The sequence below is a fragment of the Triturus cristatus genome, chromosome 4_1, assembly GCF_964204655.1.
Source record: "Triturus cristatus chromosome 4_1, aTriCri1.1, whole genome shotgun sequence".
Classification (NCBI taxonomy): Eukaryota; Metazoa; Chordata; class Amphibia; order Caudata; family Salamandridae; genus Triturus; species Triturus cristatus.
Window position 1 is genome coordinate 12,507,476 of NC_140585.1, and position 16,853 is coordinate 12,524,328.

The 16,853-nt window shown below is 51.7% G+C and overlaps 1 protein-coding gene across 1 annotated transcript in view; it reads right to left on the reverse strand.

Moving 5' to 3' along the window:
- The window catches only part of LOC146839302 (uncharacterized), a 109,105-nt gene extending 102,066 nt beyond the window's left edge, over positions 1-7,039 (reverse strand). Inside the window, exon 1 of the mRNA XM_085651322.1 lies at positions 6,403-7,039. The gene's annotated coding sequence lies outside the window, so the exon portion shown is untranslated. The remainder of the gene's footprint in view (positions 1-6,402) is intronic.
- Between the last annotated feature and the right edge of the window lie 9,814 nt (positions 7,040-16,853).

Genomic DNA, 16,853 nt, shown 5'->3' on the forward strand with positions numbered 1-16,853 from the left:
CACCCCCGGGGCAACCGAAAGAGAAGCACCCCCGGGGCAACCGAAAGAGAAGCACCCCCGGGGCAACCGAAAGAGAAGCACCCCCGGGGCAACCGAAAGAGAAGCAGCCAGGGGCAAGCGAAAGAGAAGCAGCCAGGGGCAAACGAAAGGGAAGCACCACGGGGAACCGAAAAAGAAGCACCCAAGGGAACCGGAAGAGAAGCATGCCAGCCCCCAACCTTATCATGGTAGCGCAGGCCTTCCGCTGACAGAGGTGGAGGAACGTACTGGGACCATGATGGATTCTCCAAGCCACATCCTGGAGCAGCGGAGATAGACGCTGGTGGAGCTGATGAGCTATGTCCAAAGCAGGCAAGACTGCGAAGGCGGGAGGGAAGTGCCTGGAGTAATGAGCTGGCTAGCCCTCGCCTGGTGAGGTAAAACTGTAGAGTGCTGGTCGACCCGACGGTTCACAGGGCTGGTCTGGATAAGACTTGTGATACTCCCTGATGCATGTTCTGCCCCCACCGGTGAGCCTTGGGTGAGACACCCCTAAATGAACGGAGGGAGGGGCAGCAGGATGGGGACAGAGCCTTTCACCCCCAAGATACCCCAAGGGCCGATAACCCCTCAGTAAATACCCCTTCAGAGAGGGATACTATGAGAGCTGGCACTACATGAACTGCATTCACACTTCATAGATTGTACGATGAGTGGGAGAGGCTCATGGCACACCACATCTAACATAAATGCAACATTTCAGAAGAGCAAAGTGGTGTAGAGTTGTGAGGTGGTCTAGTGGTTGGGGGGTGGAGCATCGAGAGCGCCGGAGGAGGAGGACGGCCGGCAGGAAGAGGCGTGGCGAGACAGGGGAACGGCAGTGAGAGCAGGGACGAGATAGTGACCGGTTGCCAATAAAGAGCACTTGAATGAACCCAAAGTGTCTGTCGTTATTGGTCTCAACGAAGACACGACAGCTGGCGACGAGGGTGGGATCGAGCTGAATGCTCTCCCAAACACTGAAGTGCAACAGAGATCGCCGGAGTGACAAGACGCAAGAGAAGACGGCGGGAAGACCGCCGCATGCAGAGCGCGCTCCCGAGCGTGAAGAGAGCCCAGCAGTGTGAGGAGACTAAATGAGCGGTGCGCGGACCGGGGGTGAGTGAAGCCTCGCAGCGACAGCAGCACGTGTGAAGCCCTGTGCATGCTACCAGCCTGGCGGCCATCTTGAGGTCAGGCGAAGTGCAAGACGTCCCATTCAAGTGTACCCGGCGGCCATTTTGAAGTCAGGCGCCGTGAAGAATAAACAAGCACGAGCAAAAAAAAGCCCCACACGAGTGGAAAAGGGACAGATAAATTAAAAAAAAAAAGCGGGAAGGCTGGAAATAACAACAAGACAAGCAACAAATAAACAAACCAAGGCAAAGGCAAGTGGACAGATTAGACATAGCGTCACGTGAAACGCGATGTCGACACAGGGATCCCCAGTCCGCCAAGAAGTGAAGCCAATTGTCATGGGGCTATCGCACCTGCGACCTCCAGAACCCCTAGCGCTCGTGGTCGGAAGTAGCATGGGCCCTCGCTGGGAAGAATGGATCGAAGATTTCGAGGACTACATCAAAGGTTCCAAGGTACTGGGGGATGAGGACCAACTGATCGCACTTCGAAATCTCGTGGGGAAGGACATTAGCAAGATGATAAAAGAGATCCCCGCCGCAGATGCAGGGACGTATGCCAAGGTGCGAGAGGCCCTGGATAAGAAGTTACGGCGATTGGCGCGCCACTGCAACTTTGAAGCATTCTCGACAGATGATGCAATACGGCTGCGCGTGATTGACGGCTGTCAGTCAGAGTCTCTTCGCAGGAAACTACTGAAGAAAAGCCACACCTTAGATGAAATTGAGGAACTCACGAGACTACACGACCAAACAGAGGAACAGGCCAAACCATGGAGGCAGGGCGTACGGAGCGCAAGGAGCTAGTTTGTCAAGTACACACCGAACGCTCCCGCCGGGGATCGAGAGAACGAGAGCGGCACGCCCGACCGCCGTCGAGACACCGCCGCCCTGGACATCGGCGGCCAGACTCGGGAAGGAGGAGCAGACGCCAGGATCACGGGAAGAAGGCGCCAGCGCGAAGGTGCTATAGATGTGGGTATGACTTCCCACACAGCGGAGCATGCCCCGCCATAGGGCAGCAGTGCCACAAGTGTGGCCGGAGTAATCATTTTGAGACCATGTGCGGGGAGTACCGCCGTGAGAAAGACAAAAATGCAACCAGGATGCCAAGAGGCGAAACGCGCCGACACCATGCGCGAGCAGTACATGACCGTCAGAAGTCGTCGTCCAAATCCTCCCAGTCCAGCAGGGAGTCACGATCCTCAAGGTGGTCGAGAAGGTCACCGTCTAGAGACTCTGGTTCACCGTCAAGCGAACAAGAGTATTCCGTGGAATATGCGAACATGATTGCTGATCCAGACCAGCTGAAGAAATACCCTCGACTGGACATCAGTGTGGGCACACATCACACAAAGTTTGTAATGGACAGTGGGGCATCACTCAATTATATCCCGGTGACAGAGTATAAGAAAATGAACCCTCGGCCCCGACTAAGCCCTGCACATGTCCGCGTCTACACCTGGATGTCCAGGAAACCGCTCCCATGTCTTGGGAAGTTTTCGACGACGCTGAGGCACCAAACAACATCTGTCCCAGCTGTGGTACACGTCATTGAGGGGCCAGAAGCAGACTGTCTCCTCAGCCTGCCGACGGCTGAACGGTTAAGACTGGTAGAAATACTTTACCGTGTCAGCAGTGACAACGATACCATTCACAAATTCCCGAAGTTATTCTCCGGGCTCGGCAAAATGAACAGAGGCCAAATTCGCCTCCACATAAATGAACAAATCCGCCCAGTTGCCCAGCATCCACGGAAGGTACCCTTCCACCTCCAGCAAGCTGTGGAAGACGAGCTGCAAGATCTGCTAAAGGCTGACATCATCGAGCGGACAGAAGGCGCCACACCGTGGGTATCTCCAGTCGTGGTCGTACCAAAGAAAGGAACACCAGGGAAGGTCCGACTATGTGTGGACATGCGGGTGCCCAACACCGCCATCGAGAGGGAGCGCCATCCAGGGCCCCACTTAAGTGACATGATAGCCGCACTAAACGGGGCACGGGCATTTTCCAAATTAGACCTTAACAAAGGTTACCACCAGTTGGAACTCCACGAAAGCTCCCGATATATTACGACATTTGCAACACACCTGGGGCTGTTCAGATATAAGAGACTGAATTTTGGCATCTCATCAGCCGCAGAGATATTTCAAGAAGCTATCAGACAAACAATCCATCACATCCCTAACACGCTGAATTACAGTGATGACATCTTAGTCTACGGGGCGAACATCCAGGACCACGACACAGCCTTGGACAGAGTCTGCCATGCCCTCCTAGAAGCCAACCTCACGCTCAACAGAGAGAAGTGTGAGTTCCACCAGTCGAAGCTAAAATTCTTTGGCCACATCTTCTCTGGAGCCGGGATGAAGCCAGACCCTGACAAAGTGGGCACTCTGAACAACACCAGGAGTCCACAAGACGTCAGCGATGTACGGTCCTTCCTGGGCATGGCGAGCTACTGCTCAAGGTACATTAAGGACTACGCCACACTCAGCCACCCCCTTCGAATGCTGACCAAACAGGGACAAGTATTTGAGTGGACGTCGGAGTGCGAGCGAGCGTTTCAAGAAATCAAACAGGCTGTGGGCACGGTGGAGAGCCTGGCATATTTCAGCCCAGACCGCAAGACTGAAATCACTGTGGACGCAAGCCCCGTCGGGCTAGGTGCCATCCTGGCCCCATACGATAAAGACATGGACCAACGCCACATAGTGGCCCACGCCAGCCGAAGCCTCTCCGACACAGAGAAGGCCTACTCTCAACCCGAAAAGGAAAGCCTTGCGGTGCTGTGGGCGTGCGAACACTTCCACGTGTTTATCTATGGTAAACACTTCACAATGGTGACGGACCACCAAGCACTCATCACCATCTACGGAAACCCGCGGTCCAAAATGCCTCCATGCATCGAACGCTGGGGACTCCGTTTGCAGGAATACACTTTCACCATTGTGCACAAACCGGGGAAGGCAGCCAACCCAGCTGATTATATGTCGCGACACCCCGAAGCTTCCCAGCGCCCCACACCATCCGTTGCTGACGAATACATCCACTTTGTAGTGGATCAGGCGCGGCCACCAGCTGTCCCCCTAGTAGTCATCCAAGACGCCACCTCGCAGGATGCAATGCTGCAAAGGGTGATTCGCAGAGTTCAAACAAACCGATGGCGGCATGAAGACACGGAGGATGAAAGCGGCGACCCAACAATGCATCAGGAGTGGCAAGCGTTCCGGAACGTGTGCGAGGAACTATCCGTCACAACAGACGGCCTGCTGCTAAGGGATCACCAAATCGTCATCCCCCAGCAATTGCGGCAAGGAGTCGTCAACCTGGCGCACGAAAGCCATCGAGGAGTGGTCGCAACAAAAAGGGCCCTTCGTGAGCGCGTCTGGTTCCCCTTCCTGGACAAAATGATAGAACACACCCTGAAGGACTGTCTGCAGTGCCAAGTGGTAAGGCAAGGAGATCCGCCAGCCCCACTCCAGATGACGCCCCTACCGCCAGGATTGTGGCAAGAACTGGCGATGGACTTCTATGGCCCCATGCAGTCGGGCAAATATGTGTTAGTAATAATAGATGAATACTCGAGATTCCCTATTGCCCGGTTTGTGACATCCACTAACGCAGCTGCCACACTTACTATCTTGGATGAAGTCTTTGCAGCCTGGGGAATACCCAAAGAGGTGAAAACAGACAATGGTCCTCCTTTCAATGGCCGGGAGTTCAGTGACTTCATGAAACTAATGAATGCTCGACACCGACGGATAACACCACTATGGCCACAGGCCAACGGCACAGCTGAGAGGTTCATGGCCACCCTCAAGAAAACATTCCAGCAGGCCGCTCTTGACAAAAGAGACCCACAGGCGGCACTCAACGATGTGCTCCGAGCATACCGGACGACGCCGCACGCCACCACAGGCAAATGTCCAGCAACGCTCATGCTGGGGCGCCCGGTTAGGACGCGGATCCCCACCTGGGAGGGAGCTCTACGACCGATATCCCCCAGCCGCGTCCATCAGGAAGTGGAAGTTACCGACAAAGCTCGCAAAGAAAGCATGAAGACATATGCGGATGGCAGAAGACGAGCCCGCTCTCTCTCGTTCCACGAAGGAGACTGCGTGGTAGTCAAGCAGGAGCAATGCAAGAAAACGGATAGCAAGTTCAGAGCGGAACCTCTGACAGTCACTCTACAGAAAGGCACCATGCTGACAGCGGAGTCGGACAACAGGCGCGTCACCCGAAACGTGTCTCACTTTCAAAAGTGTAGTCCAGCTCTGCAGGAGGCGCTCGATACGCGGACGACGCCACCAAGAGTTCAACGGACTGAAATGCAAGGTGAGAATGGCACCCGCTCGGACCAGGAACCTGGAGACAACGCCACCGTGGTGCCCGAAGGTCGGTCATTCAGGCCCCGACAGACAATCCGCCAGCCTAAGCGGCTAATTGAAGAGATGTAAACTTTCAGTGACTCAGTTGGTTGCTAACAAAGGGGGAGATGTAGAGTTGTGAGGTGGTCTAGTGGTTGGGGGGTGGAGCATCGAGAGGGCCGGAGGAGGAGGACGGCCGGCAGGAAGAGGCGTGGCGAGACAGGGGAACGGCAGTGAGAGCAGGGACGAGATAGTGACCGGTTGCCAATAAAGAGCACTTGAATGAACCCAAAGTGTCTGTCGTTATTGGTCTCAACGAAGACACGACAAGTGGGAGTTTTAAAAAATAAAAAATCGGGAGAATGGGGCCTTCAAGCGGGTTTCTGTCATGTATGGACTTTGGAAGTGTGCTGCTGCAGGATCGGACATTTGAAAGCAAATTTACGTGTTTTTTTTTTATCACCTTTCAGAAGCATGGAGCGCAATGGCCGGCAGAGAAAGAGGGGGAGCAAGAGTTGTGCACTGGCCTGGCAGGTTGCGGTCAGTGCATACACCCCCTCAGCCCGGGCTGAAACAGCTTCCGGGCACACACACAGCCGCTCCCCCCCCCCCCCCAGTACTTCACAGGTGTTTAAAAGACCATTCGGTTGTTAATGGGGCTTTGTTGGTTTTTCACCCCTTCTAGAGCCCCGGCATCGCCATTCTGACTATTGCTGGAAGAATTAGCACGTTACACATTTCCAAGCCCTGTTAGCCGAAACCCCGAGGAATCAGGTTTTTGCTTACAGGAATCGGGAGGCGGGAGACTAGCCTTCAAATCGGTAGTCTCCCGCCTGAATCGGGATTGTTGGCATGTATGCATCTAACGTCTAACTTACCCCGACTGAAATGGAAGGTAACTGCAGACAGGGCTCCTCCTTCCACTGGACAGACAGACCCTCAGGGCTCCTCCTTCCACGGGACAGACAGACAGACCCTTGGGGGCTCCTCCTTCCACGGGACAGACAGACAGACCCTTGGGGGCTCCTCCTTCCACGGGACAGACAGACAGACCCTTGGGGGCTCCTCCTTTCACTGGACAGACAGACAGACCCTTGGGGGCTCCTCCTTTCACTGGACAGACAGACAGACCCTTGGGGGCTCCTCCTTCCACTGGACAGACAGACAGACCCTTGGGGGCTCCTCCTTTCACTGGACAGACAGACAGACCCTTGGGGGCTCCTCCTTTCACTGGACAGACAGACAGACCCTTGGGGGCTCCTCCTTTCACTGGACAGACAGACAGACCCTTGGGGGCTCCTCCTTTCACTGGACAGACAGACAGACCCTTGGGGGCTCCTCCTTTCACTGGACAGACAGACAGACCCTTGGGGGCTCCTCCTTCAACTTGACAGACAGACCCTCAGGGCTCCTCCTTCCACTGGACAGACAGGCAGACGCTCAGGGCTCCTCTCTTCACTGCAGGAGGCGGAACTGCTGATGGTGCTGACGCTGCCCCCGGTGACCCGGACACTATTCTACCTTTAGACACAAAGGAGCTCATCAGCATCCGGGACTACTGAAGACACTGCCCCCCCCTGGTGACCCGGAAGCAGACCTTTGTTATCCTAAGGGGATGCTACCTTCAGCCCACTCTGCTGCTGCGGACTCTGCCACGATTGACCCGGAAGCTGAAATGTGTGGCGCTGTCGTGTTACCCTTAGAAAACAAGGATGCTTTAAATAACCTCGCATGAGTGAACTACACGAGGGAAGTAGTGGTAGTTTCGAGGGGAGGTGAGTCCAGGGGGCAAGAGGGGAGGTGATGGGGGGATGAGAATCCGGAGGGGGAGGAGAGTCCAAGGGCAGGGAGGAGAGTCCAAGGGGAGAGGAGAGAGGAAAGGTGAGTTCATGGAGGAGAAGGAGCGAGTCCAGGGGGAGGGGGGCAAAAGGGGCTGAGTACAGGGAGGTGGAGGGGAGGTGTGTCCACGGGGGAGAGGGGAAGTGAGTCCATGGAGGAGAGGGGGAAGGGGACAAGAGGAGGTGAGTCCAGGGGGGAGGAGGGGAAGAGTCGGTTAGTCCGGGGGGGGGGGGGGGGGGGAGTCCAGTGGTGTAGGGGGGGGGAGGGGGAGTCCAGTGGTGTAGCGGGGGGGAGGGTCAAGGGGGAGAGGGGAGGTGAGTCCGAAGGGGAAGAGACCCATGGGGCAGAGGGGAGGTGAGTCCAGGGGGAGGAGGGGCCAGGGGTGAAAAGGGGGGAGTGAGTCCAGGGGGAGGAGGAGAGGTGATTCAAAGGAGAAGAGAGGCGAGGGGAGGTGAGGCCAGGGGGGAAGGGTAAACTGAGTCCAGGGAGAGGGAAGGTGAGTCCAGGAGGGTGAAGAGGGGAGGTGAGGCTGGGGGGCAAGGGGGGAGCAGGGAGGTGAGGTGCGGGAGAGGGATGTCAGTCCAGGGGGAAGGGGGGAAGGTAGAGGTGAGTCCAGGGGGAAGGGGGGGAGGTGAGTCCAGGGGGAAGGGGGGGGGGGGAGGTGAGTCCAGGGGGAAGGGGGGGGGGGAGGTGAGTCCAGGGGGAAGGGGGGGGGGAGGTGAGTCCAGGGGGGGGGGAGGTGAGTCCAGGGGGAAGGGGGGGGAGGTGAGTCCAAGGGGGAAGGGGGGGGAGGTGAGTCCAAGGGGGAAGGGGGGGGAGGTGAGTCCAAGGGGGAAGGGGGGGGAGGTGAGTCCAAGGGGGAGGGGGGGGGAGGTGAGTCCAAGGGGGAAGGGGGGGAGGTGAGTCCAGGGGGAAGGGGGGGAGGTGAGTCCAGGGGGGAAGGGGGGGAGGTGAGTCCAGGGGGGAGAGGGGGGGGGGAGAGTCCAGGGGGGAGAGGGGGGGGGGGAGAGTCCAGGGGGGAGAGGGGGGGGGGGAGAGTCCAGGGGGGAGAGGGGGGGGAGAGTCCAGGGGGGTGAGGGGGGGGGAGAGGGGAAGGTGAGTCCAGAGGGTAGGTGAGTCTAGCGAGGGGGAGGTGAGTCTAGCGAGGGGGAGGTGAGTCTAGCGAGGGGGAGGGGAGGTGAGTAGCGAGGGGGAGGGGAGGTGAGTCTAGCGAGGGGGAGGGGAGGTGAGTCTAGAGAGGGGGAGGGGAGGTGAGTCAAGAAAGGGGGAGGGGAGGTGAGTCTAGAGAGGGGGAGGGGAGGTGAGTCCAGGCAGGGGTGGGAGGAGGAAAGATGAGTCCAGGCGGGGGGGGTAGGAGAGTCCAGGCAGGGTGGGACGAGGGAGGCGAGTCCAGGCGGAGGGGGTGGGGGAGGGGATGTGAATCCAGGGCAGAGGAGGGGAGGTGAGACCAGGGGAGGACAGGTGAGTCCAAGGGGGGAGGAGAGGTGATTCAAAGGGTGTAGAGAGGAAGTGAGTCCAGGGGTGTTGAGAGGAAGTGAGTCCAAGGGGGAGAAGGGAGGTGAGTCCAAGGGGGGAGCTCTATTGACTTCATGAACTAAAAGGCAGAGAGGCCGATAAAAGCCATTTCTCCTGATTGTGAAACAACTGTTGGTCAGATGTTGGTCAGATTGACAATGCTTTTATGCTGGATATCATGTAGCAGATCTTTGATTATAAGAGCATTCGATTTAAGAAGTATTTTCACCTGAAGGGATGTCTTTCCACATTTCTAGACAGAATATCACCTCTTCTAAATGAGTCATATTTAGGTTTTCCTAATGACCCTAAACTTTGTGTTTTACAATGTTTGAAAGCGTATGAGCTTTGTTCAATGTCAAATCAAATCAAAAAGGCTTTATTTCGATAAAAACATATCATAAAAGCTGAATATAAATAGATTTTTCCAATTTAAAAAAACATTTACAAGAACCACTAGATTCCATAAATTTTCAACGAAGAAATAAATACATTCTGTACAAGTTAAAAGCAGTTAGCAATTTAACAATAAAAAGGAATTAAACATTAATTTTAAGCCTTTTGCTACGTAAATACCAGGCCCATGATAGAAATTTAGATAAACCACAGACATAAAGTGGGCGTGAATCTGACGTTAGGATACGCAGGGCCTCAATGTGTGACCTAGTGCCTAAAAGCCGACACAATGCTTTGAGCCACTTTTTCCTGGGTTTTACATATTCCGGGCATTGGAACAAGAAATGCGCTAGGGTCTCGGTGCAAGTTGTGCAAAAAGGGCAAAAGGCAGTTGTCTGTGCCGGAATTTTCCACCGTGCTGTAAACGCTCTTAGTGGGAGAGTCCCGACTCTAAACTTGAAATAGAGAGCTCTATCGAACGGTTTTTCAATAATGTCCAGATACAGTTCCCGAATGGGTAAGACCTTGAACTTCAGGAAGTCCTCCGTTAGTTTTCCCAAAGACTGATCAACATATGTTCGGGACATAACCCAATTCCAGTATAGAGTCTTTAGAGCTGCCTTTGGTGGAGATGATCTATTGTCCCATGCTTCACTTAGTCCAAGAGCGATAAGTAAAGCTTTTACATCTCTCAACCACTTTATTTTGTGCCATCCTGGTGATGCCATTATTTCGGACAGCCCTTTAGCGTATTTGGCGAGTTCTGGGACTCGCCACAACCGGGCCCATAAAAGCAATGGCCGGAGTTTTGCAAGATCAGCTATAGAACGACAGCCTAAATCAAACATCAACGGTAAAGTTGGCGTACCCTGAGGGAGCAACATCAATGATCTACAAAATTTGTTTTCCGACTTAGAAAGTTCATCTATATTTTGGGTACCCCATAGTTCTGCTCCGTATAGAGCTGAACTAACTCCTCTTGCTTTATAAATGTCTACAATCGGGGCTATCGGTCTTATTGTGCAGAGACGCTGTTCCTTTAGTAGGGCCCCTGTCACCCTCTTATGATTTAGAAGCATTTTGGTTAAATGGGAGGTCCATTGCATTGTTTGTGAGATGCGTATTCCTAGGTAATCAAATACCCTCTCCCTGCCTAAGGGTACTGAGTTCAGGACAGGAGGTCGGGCGAGTTTTTTTGGGGGATTCATCACCAAATATTTGGTTTTGTCAGTATTAATGACCAATCCCCGCTCCAAGCAAAAGGTCTGAAAGTTGTTAAGGAGCTTCTGAAGGCCCATTGGGGATTTGGATAACAACAGCGTGTCATCCGCAAAGAGGAGAGTTGGGACACGCTCGCCCGCCAGGGATGGTTCGTCTGAAGGATCTTTTAACAGATGCTCAACCACACCGTTGACATATAAAGAAAAAAGGGTGGGAGCAAGAACACATCCCTGACGGACCCCTCTATCCACCGGGATTTTGTTTGTTTTCTCACCCTGTGTACCCCATTTAATTTGGGCAAAATTACCTTCGTGGAGCCTCATCAACATTGAAAGAATATAGCGTGGGAGGCCCATTTTATAAAGGACTTCCCATAAAATCTCCCTAGGCACAAGGTCAAAGGCAGTCTTTAAGTCAATGAAAGCGAGATAAAGACTGCCTTTGCCTATAACCACGACCTTCCAATAGATCAGCATTAATCTAAATACTTGCTCTATTGTTCCCGTACCTGTTCTGAACCCCGCTTGGTAATTGGAGAGGATATCATTATCTTCAATCCATTGTTGAATCCTCCCCAATAGGACCTTCCCAACTACCTTCTGGGTTGTGTCCAATAAGCTTATAGGGCGGTAGTTAGAAGGCTCGTCCCTTAAGCCCTTTTTGAAAATAGGGACAACCTCTGCGCCCTTCCATGATTCCGGGACTGCCGCACCTTTATGGATGGCAACAAGCAGAGAATGTATAAGCTTCCCCCACGTTGGAGTATCGTAGCGGAGCAAGTCGCCAGGAATACCGTCACGCCCAGCCGCTTTTTGGGGCAAGATAGTATTAATAGCAGACTCAACTTCTTTAATTGTGTAATCGGGCTCGGTCATATCACCCTCTAGAACAGAGTAGTCAAATGGTGCTCCAATGCTAAACCCCTGTGGGCAAGTATACAGTTGGGAGAAATGGGTAAACCATGCTTGACCGGTAATACTGCATGTGATGTGGTTACTATCAGGTCTATTCCTAGCTCTGATAGTATCCCAAAAAAGTCTAGCATCCTTAGCAGAGCTAGCCTTTTTCAGGGTATACCAATACTCATCCTCCCAATCCTTTTTGGCACTAGCTATCACCCGTTTGTAATTCGTCCTATTGGACTGTATTAGGGATTGCGTTTTACCCTTAATTGCTTTAATTAATGCTGTTTTTGCCTGCCTACATGCAGGAGTAAACCAATCGTGGGTGCCCTTCGGCTGTGAATTCGTTATGGGTTTACCCCGGGGCACTTGTTCAAAGAAAACCTCCCCTATAGTTCTGATTGCTTCTTCAAAAATTAGGGTTACCCTACCTATTGCAAGGGGACTTTGAGAAATAGCATCAAACTCTGTTTGAGAGGTTAACAAGGTCTGGTCTATAAGATTGAGTTTGATTTCGTCTAAAGCTATTTTATTCCACTTTAGACGCCGCCCACAATTGGATAGTAAAACTTTAGGGGCAGGCTTGTGACTCAATCCATTTGTCTTACTAGGCCATAGATCATTAAGGGTTAGAGACAGCGGGTTATGATCACTCTCAATAGTAGATAGGACCGTCATATCCTGAACCGAATTCCAAAGTGAAAAATCAAGTAGGATATAGTCGATCCGTGAGGAGCAATTCACCCTATTGTAGGTGTCTGCACCCATTGAGTCTGAGACAGTGCGGCCATTTACAGCTCTCAATCCGAACTCCATAGTCAATGCATTTAGTTGTATCACCCTTTGGGACCACTTTTTAATTGGTTTAATGGTTAATGGTGGTATGCCTCTTTTTAAATCATCTTCCACCAGGTCCAAAATATCTTCGGTCGCAAGGGGCTCAAATGAGCAATTAAAATCTCCCGCAACCAACACCTGAGCCCCATCACTGCCGGCTCTGAGCTCATTTTCGAGTAGAGTTACTGTAGGTGAAATGGAACCATTTTTGGGACCCCTGGCATAAACATTAATTATTTCCAGGGCTCTCCCCCTATTAGGACCTCTCAGTAAAATTCTCATTATATCCGGGCAATTAGTATTTTTTTGCGTGATATTACATCCAAGCGTGACGCTTACCCATATAAGGAGACCCCCGGATTGGCGGCCCTTCCCTGTACTTGAGGGTATTGCGGGCAGGAAGAAGGTAACATACCCGACTTTGTGGAGGGGCTTCAGACTCCAGGTCTCCTGAAAAATACAGATCTTATGATCTTCTACCAGAGAATTCCATTCTGGCAGGCCCAACTTCCTATTTATGCCAGCCAAGTTCCAACTAATAATTTTAAGTGGTTCCAGAGTAGGACTAATACAATTCAATGTTGGATCAAATTGATCTCTAGGAGAATTAACCACTACATTGGTTTGATTGAGAGTGGGAGTACAATGGAAAGATGTTTCCAGATCCAAAGTGCTACTTATATCCACTAAAGGGGACACCAAAGAGAAGGGATCAATAGGGTTAGTTTGTAAATACGAGGGGGAATAATGGATACGTCAAAACCCTAAGTTGTGGTCAAAAAATTCCCCCTTATAGCCATAGGTAGAAGTAGCACAAGGGTGGTGCTCATTCATATGCCTAACCCAAAATCTATTGCCCTGAGCTGGCCATTGTATTTGGGAAGCTTGACAGGGATAAAAGAAATCTAAGCCAACTACTCTGATTGTGCTGCTAGAAGACTCATTCTGGTGGTTACAAATAAACTTCACGGCCTGTGCATCACGAAAATTGACTATAATACAGTCACCAAGGACCTCCTTGCGTCTGTTGCCTACCCAGCCAACCCTTCTAACAAACAGGACCTTCCCATCTAGCTGTCTAGGGAGAGGACAGGTTTTATTCAAGTGATAAATAGTTTTATTTTTCAATTCCGAGTATGCTTCAATCTTACCAGACGGCAGCTGAGGGACTCCTACCAATACTACCACATAAGGCATACTGGCTGAAGGTAGGTCAATATTGGGGGGACTAGACTGTTCATTGACACCCCTGTCTACACCATTTGACAATTTTGCCCTCACTGCAATTGCATTCTTAGGAGTGGATTTATCACCAGAATTTTGTGAAGATGTAGCAGGACCGACTCTCTCACTTCCCGCAATAGCTCCATTATTAGGGATGTTGAGGGTGGCCTTAGGTTGGGAAGCTTGATCGGCTCTTAACACCTTGCTAGTTTTTGTTGCTAAACTTTTGCTCGTTTTATTTCCTTTTTTCGAGCTTAATGCAGAAGGGTTGTCACTACCCACATTCCCAGGGGTAACATTATTATTTTCTAAGATAGCAACAGTATGCATTAGCAATGGATCTTGTGACTTCTGTTCCTGTGAGATAGAACTATTTTTTGCGTGCGATTTAATAAGAGATTTTAAGGAAAAGAAGTTGTCAAGGATATCTTGCTCAAGCCTATCCAGCCTAGTAGATAAAGCTTTAAGCCTCTCATTGACCGGAAGTAAGAGAGACTTCATAATTTTTTCTATACAGTCGATTAGAGGAACCTCTTGAGCACGGCTTAAGGGATGTTTCCGGTTTGAAGTGTCACTCTGGAGTAATATGGGACTAGTATTAGTAGTTTCGTTGTTGGGTTGTACCGGGAGTCTTCCTGCTAGTGCTTCAAGCCTATGTGAGGGTGAGTCTCCAGGAATAACACCACCAGTTTCCGATATTATAATAGAGTTGTCAGATAAATGACTAACATCAGAGTTTTCAAGAGTTATCTTGCGCTTCTTGGATTTTTGGTACTTTTTATTTTTTGCAGTTCCCCTACCCCCACTAGATCTTTGGTCAAAGGGATTTGCCCTATGAGATAGCTCAGATCTAAGCCTAGCAGACTGACCTCGGGTGATTACATGAGGCGAGCTTATGTTTTGTGCATCCTCTGAGATCCCAGACAAATTAAGTGGCCTCGAACAATTGGTAATTAATTGGGAACCACCTGGAGGGGATGCTGATATGATCGGCGACTGGGATAGCCTTGAGTGGAATGGCAAAGGGGGAAGGTTAGGGGACACATTATTATCCATAGAAGACACAACTACGGTGTCGGGAACCTGACGAGTCATTGGAAGCAATACAAAGGAAGGTAATAGAGTGGAATCCTGAGAATTGGTAGTAAGTAGTGACAGATCAGGATGGGGGAGGGGAGGGACACAACCCATAGGCAATGATAGGCGACGTTCCGTACTTTCAATGGCGTTTGCCACCACGCCAATCGTCTTCTGTAACATACGGTCTATCGCTGTTAAACTAGGAAGCTGTGGTGTAATAGCATTTTGGTTGTGAGCAAGTAAGGTTTTATGGGTATTACGCTTTCCCATTGTACAAGTTCTATTAGGGGGTACAAACCTAAAGCGTATTATACAGGGTGGTGAACCAGCTAGTCAACCATATACATATACACAACAAATGGATTACAATATAATATAATATTAGCCACTCCCCTATCACAGTTTGCTTTAACACAGAATATAGATACTACACCAATGGCCACAATTTACGAATAGTTGGACAAACCTTTCGGACTGTCAGTGCTCAAGAGAGTAGGACTCAAAGGGATGGCCCAGCCCAGCCTCTTCCGGCCGCTAACGGCCACAAACGGTCCCGCCCTTGTCCCGGGCTTCTCCCGGCGCCGACCCGCGCGCGATCCCGCGTCGCGGGGGCTCCCGGTAAATTTATGCTCCTTCGAGCGCGATGTTGCTGACGTGGGCGGGTGTCTCCCGCAAGGGTTGCTGGGATGTGTAGTCTGCGCACTGCGGCCGCGAGGATTCAAAACGCGGCAGCGGCAGAGGAACACCGTAGGATGCTGGCGTGGGCACTCCAAAAAACTGCTGCTGGGAGAACAGGACACAGGTAGGACTGATTGACCGCTACAGGCAAGAGCACGCCCGCTCTGCCGGGGCTCCCGGTAAATTTATGCTCCTTCGAGCGCGATGTTGCTGACGTGGGCGGGTGTCTCCCGCTAGGGTTGCTGGGATGTGTAGTCTGCGCACTGCGGCCGCGAGGATTCAAAACGCGGCAGCGGCAGAGGAACACCGTAGGATGCTGGCGTGGGCACTCCAAAAAACTGCTGCTGGGAGAACAGGACACAGGTAGGACTGATTGACCGCTACAGGCAAGAGCACGCCCGCTCTGCCGGGGCTCCCGGTAAATTTATGCTCCTTCGAGCGCGATGTTGCTGACGTGGGCGGGTGTCTCCCGCTAGGGTTGCTGGGATGTGTAGTCTGCGCACTGCGGCCGCGAGGATTCAAAACGCGGCAGCGGCAGAGGAACACCGTAGGATGCTGGCGTGGGCACTCCAAAAAACTGCTGCTGGGAGAACAGGACACAGGTAGGACTGATTGACCGCTACAGGCAAGAGCATGCCCGCTCTGCCGGGGCTCCCGGTAAATTTATGCTCCTTCGAGCGCGATGTTGCTGACGTGGGCGGGTGACTCCCGCTAGGGTTGCTGGGATGTGTAGTCTGCGCACTGCGGCCGCGAGGATTCAAAACGCGGCAGCGGCAGAGGAACACCGTAGGATGCTGGCGTGGGCACTCCAAAAAACTGCTGCTGGCAGAACAGGACACAGGTAGGACTGATTGACCGCTACAGGCAAGAGCAATGGGATTCAAGCAAGATGCTGAAGGCCATTTTTTGATTGCAAAAGCCATTTGGTCCTGTCAGATCAGCTGATCTGGTCAGATGGGTTGGGCGTTTTATGGCAGAAGAAGGGGTTGACATGAGTACATTTGGGCAGACTCAGTCAGGGGCTCAGTGGTGCCCAAAACATTCTTATTAATCACCAGGTTGGATGATCTAATGATTGTATAGATTAGTCATCTGATTTTCCTTCCAAGACCTTTTTCTTATAAACCAATATCCAATGTGCCATCTGTGCTCGTTGACCAGGCAAAATCTCAGCCTGCGTTCCTGACATAGAATAAAAAATGATCTAGCTCCTGCATCAAGAATTTTCAATTCTATTAAGGGCACAGGGTGAGGATTATCCCAGCGTTAGTCAACATGTGCATTAGATGTGAATTAGGTCCTGAATATTATGTTGGCGTTGGGTGTACTCCCATCACAACAGTGACAGAATATACATACCGCCAACATGAGAGTCCATCTGCTTGATTTAAATGCTGGTGGGCCTTCAGTTTGTCCACGACGGAGACTACTCTGTCTCTGCTGTGGTCTAACTTCTCCGATGGCCCTTGGGAGCAAGAGCCATTGGAGAAATGGCTACATGCCCGTCCAGTTTAGATCCTGGACATGTAGTCATTTTATGCTGTTTCTTACTGCCAGAAGGAACAATAAAAGCATTATAATGCTCCACTCGCCGTGGGAGAAGACTCCCATGGCGAAAGGGGCATTATAATTTTTGT